The sequence below is a fragment of the Triticum dicoccoides genome, chromosome 1A (genome assembly GCF_002162155.2).
Source record: "Triticum dicoccoides isolate Atlit2015 ecotype Zavitan chromosome 1A, WEW_v2.0, whole genome shotgun sequence".
In the NCBI taxonomy this organism is placed as follows: domain Eukaryota; kingdom Viridiplantae; phylum Streptophyta; class Magnoliopsida; order Poales; family Poaceae; genus Triticum; species Triticum dicoccoides.
Window position 1 is genome coordinate 505718761 of NC_041380.1, and position 7214 is coordinate 505725974.

Sequence of the window (7214 nt, forward strand, 5' to 3'; positions counted from 1 at the left end):
GGGATTCGGTTGGTGCTGGTCTTCGGTGGATCTGTTTGGATCCGGTCTTCATTTGTCTTGGTTTGGGTGTTTGCGGGCTTGACCCCTTCTGATCTATGACTTTCTTCATTGGCGATGGTTGCTACTCTGGTGCGCTGGTCCTATGGGGCCTTAGCACGACGAACCCCCGACTGTCTACTACAACAATGTTTGCTCATTTCTGGTCAGGGAAGGGTGATGACGGTGGCGCGCCTTCGGCTCGCTCCAGTGCTTGTAGTCATCGCTAGGTGGTCCACGGACATGGTTGCAATTTTTATTACCTTTGTTTGTTCTTTTGTATTGACATGATTGAAGATGAATAGATTGGAAGTTTCTCGCAAAAAAACTTGTCAATGTGGGTGACACATCGGGGTTCTAGATTGCGGAGATAAGAGAGGGTTTGTGGTCAGTGAGGATGAGTCAGTCTTGTTTTGTTGTGTCGGAGGGAAGGAAACAAAGAGAAGGGTGCGGGTAACTATGGTGTGATTGTTGGGCGATCAATGGGCCTTGTCTTTCGCACGTGACTCGCCCTTCGCGAGGGGAAGGGTTCGTAGTGGGACCTCCTTTACCGCGTAGTGCACATCGCAAAACGCGCACACCCCCCACTACCTGCCCCTTTGGGTCGACCCATGTGTGGGGCTAGACACCCCTTTTTCATTTTGTTTTTGCTTTTCTATTTTTTCTTTTAAATAATTCATTATTTTTAAAAAGTTTCAAATTTACAATATTTTTGACAAATGTTCTACCAATCATAAAATATTACTCCCTCTGTTCATTTTTGTAAGACCTTGAAGACATTTCAGACAATGTACAAAATAGCCCATTTGAAGTTGTCTGAAATGACTTACAAAAGTGAACAGAGGGAGTAGTAAATTCAAATTGCTTTCATGATTTTGAAAAAAAATCAGAAAATCATAAATGTTTGCAGATTCAAAAAAGTTTGTGATTGAAAAAAGTGTACATATTAAATAAACATTGATGATTTAAAAAAATTAACGATTTAAAAAAATTGCATTAAAAACAAATGTTCATGAATTTTAAAAAATATTCACGAATTAAAAAATGTTCACGCATTTTTAATAAATGTTCAGAAAAATATAAAATGATTTTTTAACAAATTTTCACAAAATTGAAAAACATTTCACGAATTTAAATAAAATATTAAGATTAAAGAAATATCCATTGTTTTCTTAATAAATGTTCAAAAAATTTAAAAATATTTCACGAATTTGTAAAAAAAACTCAACTCTGCAAATATTGTTTGGTGATTCAAAAACTGTTCATGCATTTCATAATATATTTTTCAAAATAAGAAAATCGTGAATTTCAATGTTTGTCCCTAAATTCAATAAAAAAATCATAGATTAAAAAATATTCAAAAAATTTAAGAAAAGTTCAAAATTTGAAAAAATGTTCATGAATGTATAAAAAATGTTCGTGAACTCAAAATTTTTATGAATTAAAAATATGTTCATGATTTCAATAATATGTTCACAAATTCAGGAAATATTCGTAATTTTAAAAAATAGTCAAAAAGTTGAATATCTTTGGAAAATGTGAAGAAATAGGAAATAAAATTTAAAATAAAAATAAAACAGAAAATGAAAAAGAAAAAGAAAAAGATCTTGAATAAATGAATATACGAAAAAAAGAAAACTCACATATTGCGACAAATGACGCAGGTGGGAGTGATCTTTGCGAAGAGGACTACTTAATTAATGATTTAAAAAAAATCTAAATACACTTCTTTCTAATATATGCCGATGAAAAGCCCACAAGTCCGAAACACCGGACCGAGGCGATCTCGTTTTTCCCCCCTCAATAATTCACAGGGAGCTGGATTAGAGGTTTGTCGGTCCTTTTGCGAGCGAGCTCTGTTGCATGGCGCCATGCCCGAGGGCCGTTATGAGATGGCCGCTCCGCGGCGTGCGTGGTGCCACCGTCCGTTGACAGCCTAGGCGGACAACGGGAACGGCAAGGTGAACTTTGCTGGTGCGCGATGCCTCTATTGCTGTCATGCTATTGACAGGCGCAACACGGCCGGTGGCGCGCGCGTCAGAGCACGGGGCGCGTCGTCGTGGCGGCAACCCAATCTTGCAGTACCTTTGCGGAAGAAGCCGCCCATGGTGCCGCGTACATACACGGCATACCGTATGAGTATGCGCACGTCAGCAAGACATCATGCTCCTGGGTTGAGTCATGCATGGTCCGGGCTTGACGATGTTGACGCCCCTTGACTCGCCGTCGCCGTACGCCATCTGACCGGTGCCTACTATGCTGCCTCGACAGTCGACACGGACGGCGGCATGCAGCGCTCCGCACATAATTGAAACTGTCATCGACGTTGGTGAGGTGCCATGGAGGGCATGGAGCTGGCCTCGCGCTCCCGCTACGCCAGGCAGGGCACCGCGGACGTTGTCGGGGCGGGAACAAGTGATGCGCGCGTCGGAACTCGGAAGTATAGGGACGCCGAAGGCACCACTTACATGGACGTTCAGAGCACGTGATGCGCGTGTCATGCACACTCTTGTAGGATACGTATGCATGGCAGCGGCTGTTGTCCTGCCGTTCCGACGCCCTGTAATGCTGGGGGCCGAGTCCGGCTTCAGCCGCGACGACGTTGGCACCCGGCCAGCTCTGCTCGCCGTGTGTTAGACTGTATTTACATGTGTATATTGTAACGTTGTATACCACCTCATTACATATATATATGATAGGCCATCCTTAAAGGGTTGTGCCGGTTCCCCCCAAAGACTATTGTCTTACATGGTATCACGCTAGGTTACGTCCGCTTCTGCCTAAAAACCCTAAACCACCGCCGCCGCCGCCGCGCCCGCCGCCGCCGTCGCCCGACTGCTATGACGTCCGCCGCTGCGTCCGGCTCCACCGCCACCGGTTTTCTGCCGGCCTCCCTCGCGGCACTTCTCTCAAGGCCGCTGGATGTCGCCTCCCTTCAGGAGCCGATCGGGACACGGAGCGTCGGCTCCCTCTTCGCGCTCCCGCCGGCTGCTACTTCGCCCGGGCAGGCGCTTGTGGCCCACACCACCGCCGCCCCGTCAACCGCGGCTGTCGCGCCCTCGGCCACTGCGCCGCTGGTGGCGGAGGACGTCGCGCTGGCAGGCTTCGCGGCGTCAACCGCGGCCATCGCGCCCTCTGTCACCGCGCCGGCTGCCCCTCCGACTGTCTCCACGGTGTTCTCACCTCAGCCAATCTCCTCGATGGGATCGCAGCCGCCGCCGCCGTTTCACTTCGGCCATCTCATCACCATCAAGTTGTCGTCGGACAATTACATCTTCTGGCGCGCGCAGGTTCTTCCGCTTCTTGGGAGTCACTACCTGCTTGGCTATGTCGACGGCTCTCTCCCTTGCCCTCCTGCGCTGGTTGACAGCGTGCATGGTCCGGTCTATAATCCGGCTCACCGTGTCTGGACAGGGCAGGATCAAGCGAACATCTCCTCCATCCAGGGGTCGCTCTCTCCGGCCGTTGCTGGGCTTGTTGTCTTCGCCAAGACGTCCCACGAGGCATGGACTATTCTTGAGCGCTCGTTTGCGGCACAGTCGCAGGCTCGTGTATCTGGACTCCGTCGCCAACTTGGGGAGTGTCAGAAGCTTGACTCCACCGCCACTGAGTTCTACAACAAAGTCAAGAGTCTCGCCGACACGCTGGCCTTCATTGGACAGCCCCTCACCGACTCCGAGTTCAACTCGTTTATTGTCAATGGTCTTGATGAGGAGTATGACGCCCTAGTCGAGATCATCAATGAGAGGGGCAACTCCACGCCCATGCCAGCACACGAGGTCTTTTCACGCCTCCTGCTTACTGAGCAACGAGTCGAGACGCGCCGATCCAGGGGCAACGGCGCCCTCTCGGCAAACGCCGCCACCAAGGGTGGTCGCTCATCTGCTTCATCCAGGGCTCCTTCGGGGCAGTCACCACCACCCGCCTCGGCCCCTCCTCCTACTGCGACGCTACCAGGGGCTGGCGGTCCACGTGTGTGCCAGCTTTGTGGTCGCGATGGGCACTGGGCCTCGAAGTGTCACAAGCGCTTCCAGCGGGGTTTTCTTGGTCTTGGCAATGACGGGAAGGATACACACAACTTTGCTCGTCAGGTCGCCATGGCTGATCGTCCGCCGCCGCAGAAGCCACAGGGACACACTCAGTCCTACTCCATTGATCCCCACTGGTACATGGACTCTGGGGCGACAGAGCACCTGACCAGTGAGATGGGGAAGCTTCACACTCGTGAACCCTACCATGGCTCCGACAAGATCCACACCGCCAATGGAGCAGGTATGCACATCTCTCATATTGGTCAAGCATCACTTCTCACTAGACATGCCAATAGGAGTCTTCAACTTCGCAATGTTCTTCGAGTTCCATCTGTGACACGTAATCTTCTTTCAGTTCCTAAACTCACTCGTGATAATAATGTGCTTTGTGAATTTCATCCTTTTGATCTTTTTATTAAGGATCGGGGCACGAGGGACATTCTTCTTAGTGGGCGGCTCTGCCAAGGTCTCTATCGTCTGGAGCATCCTGGCGTCGCTCGCGTCTTCAGTGGAGTTTGGGTATCTCCGTCACAGTGGCATGCTCGTCTTGGTCACCCGGCCACACCTATTGTCCGGCATGTTTTGCGTCGTCATGAGCTTCCTAGTGTGTCTGGTAATAAAGATGTAGCAGTGTGTGATGCTTGTCAGCAGGGGAAGAGTCATCAACTTCCTTTTTCGGAGTCCAGTCGTGAGGTGAAACATCCTTTAGAACTTGTGTTTTCAGATGTATGGGGTCCTGCTCAGACTTCTGTTAGTGGTCATAATTATTATATCAGTTTTGTTGATGCTTACAGCCGCTTCACCTGGCTTTATCTTATCAAACGTAAATCTGATGTGTTTGACATTTTTGTTCAGTTCCAAAAACATGTTGAACGCCTTCTCAAGCACAAAATTGTTCATGTTCAGTCGGACTGGGGTGGCGAGTATCGCAACCTCAACTCCTTCTTTCAGTCGCTTGGGATCACTCACCATTTAGCATGTCCACATACACATCAGCAGAATGGTTCAGTAGAACGTAAGCATCGTCACATTGTTGAAGCTGGTCTGACTCTTTTGGCCCATGCATCTGTTCCGTTTCGTTTTTTGAGTGATGCTTTCACCACTGCATGTTTTCTCATCAATCGTACTCCTACTCGTGTTTTGAATATGAAGACTCCCATTGAAGTTCTCCTTAATGAACAACCGGACTACACCTTTCTCAAGGTGTTTGGGTGTGCTTGCTGGCCCCATCTTCGTCCATATAACAAGCGTAAGCTCGAGTTTCGTTCCAAGAAGTGTGTTTTTCTTGGTTATAGCTCTCTTCATAAAGGATACAAATGTCTTCATGTTCCCACTAATTGTGTCTACATCTCTCGGGATGTTGTGTTTGATGAGCATGTTTTTCCCTTTGCCAAACTCCCTGTGTCCACTACCGAGCCACCTGTCATGCATTCATCCTCTGTTGCTTCTGACCAATTTGATGATGTTGCATATTCTCCTCTATTGTTGCCTAACCATGGTGCAGGCACTGGTCGTGGGGCTCATTTGGAGATTCTGGAAGCGCCATATTCCTCTTCGTCGCCATCGCCTTCATCCTCGGCACCTTCTGTTGTGCATGAGGAGCACATGGCGCCACTGCATGGCCTTGGTTTCCGTGCTCATGCACGGCCGATCGACGTCCTGGCCCGGTCGCCTCTGGCTTCTGAGCTGCCTTCGCCATCGTCGCGCCCTGCAACCCCGCCGACTGGGTCGGCCTCCTCGGTCCCCGTCTCGCCCAGGGCGTCGGGGCAGTCATCACCAGGCCTGGCCTCGCCCGCCCCTGCCTCGCCCAGGGTGTCTGGGCCCTTCTCACCAGGGCCGGCCTCGCCTGCTCTCGCCTCGCCAAGGCCGTCTGGGCCGGTGTCACCGGAGCTGGCCTCGCCCACCCTCGGTTCGCACATGGCCTCTGAGCCCCTGTCGTCGGACCAGTCTTCGCCATGCAGCCCGAAGTCGTTTGTCCCGAGCTCGCCTGAGGTGATTCCTGCATCTCCGGCGACCGTCACGTCTCCGTCACCTTCGCCTCCGCCGGCTCCTGCTGCTGCTCTACGTCCACATACACGCAGTCGGAGTGGCATTTTTCAGCCTAAGCAACGTCACGATGGCACAGTTGCTTGGTTAGCGGCGTGCATGTCTGCTGCTCTCGCAGATCCATCCTCTGAGCCACGCACGTATCAAGCTGCTATGCGCATTCCTCATTGGAGAGAGGCCATGGAGCAGGAGTATCAAGCGCTTCTTCGCAATCAGACATGGACTCTTGTTCCTCCACAATCACGGGTAAATGTCATTGATTCCAAATGGGTTTTCAAAGTGAAGAGGCATTCTGATGGGTCCATTGAGCGCTATAAGGCTCGTTTGGTTGCTCGTGGTTTTCGACAGCGTTTTGGACTTGACTATGAAGACACCTTCAGTCCAGTGGTCAAGCCTACTACCATCAGACTTCTTCTCTCTCTGGCTGTTACTCGAGGTTGGTTTCTTTGTCAGCTTGATGTTCAAAATGCTTTTCTTCATGGTGTCTTGGCGGAGGAGGTTTACATGCGCCAGCCTCCGGGTTTCTCTGATCCGGATCGCCCTGATCATCTCTGTCGTCTGTCCAAGGCAATTTATGGTCTGAAGCAGGCTCCTCGTGCTTGGCATGCTCGTCTTACAATGGCTCTTCGTGCTCATGGTTTTGCATTATCAACTGCTGACTCCTCATTGTTTCTTCTTCAAAGGCCTGAGGTTACTATGTACTTGTTGGTCTATGTAGATGATATCATTTTGGTCAGCTCCTCTCAGTCGGCTGCTACTGCGCTTGTTCGCTCACTTGGTGCTGATTTTGCGGTCAAGGACCTTGGGAAGCTTCATTACTTTCTTGGTGTGGAGGTTACTTCTCGTGCTGCTGGCCTTGTTATGACGCAGAAGAAGTACTCTCTGGATTTGTTGCAGCGAGCTGGGATGCTTAAGTGCAAACCGACGACTACACCCATGTCTACCACTGATAAGCTCAATGCTGTTGATGGTGTGCTTCTTTCTTCTTCTGATGCGACCGAGTACCGGAGTATTGTTGGTGGGCTCCAGTACTTGACGATCACGCGACCAGACATTTCCTATGCTGTTAACCGAGTCTGCCAGTATCTGCAGTCACCCCGT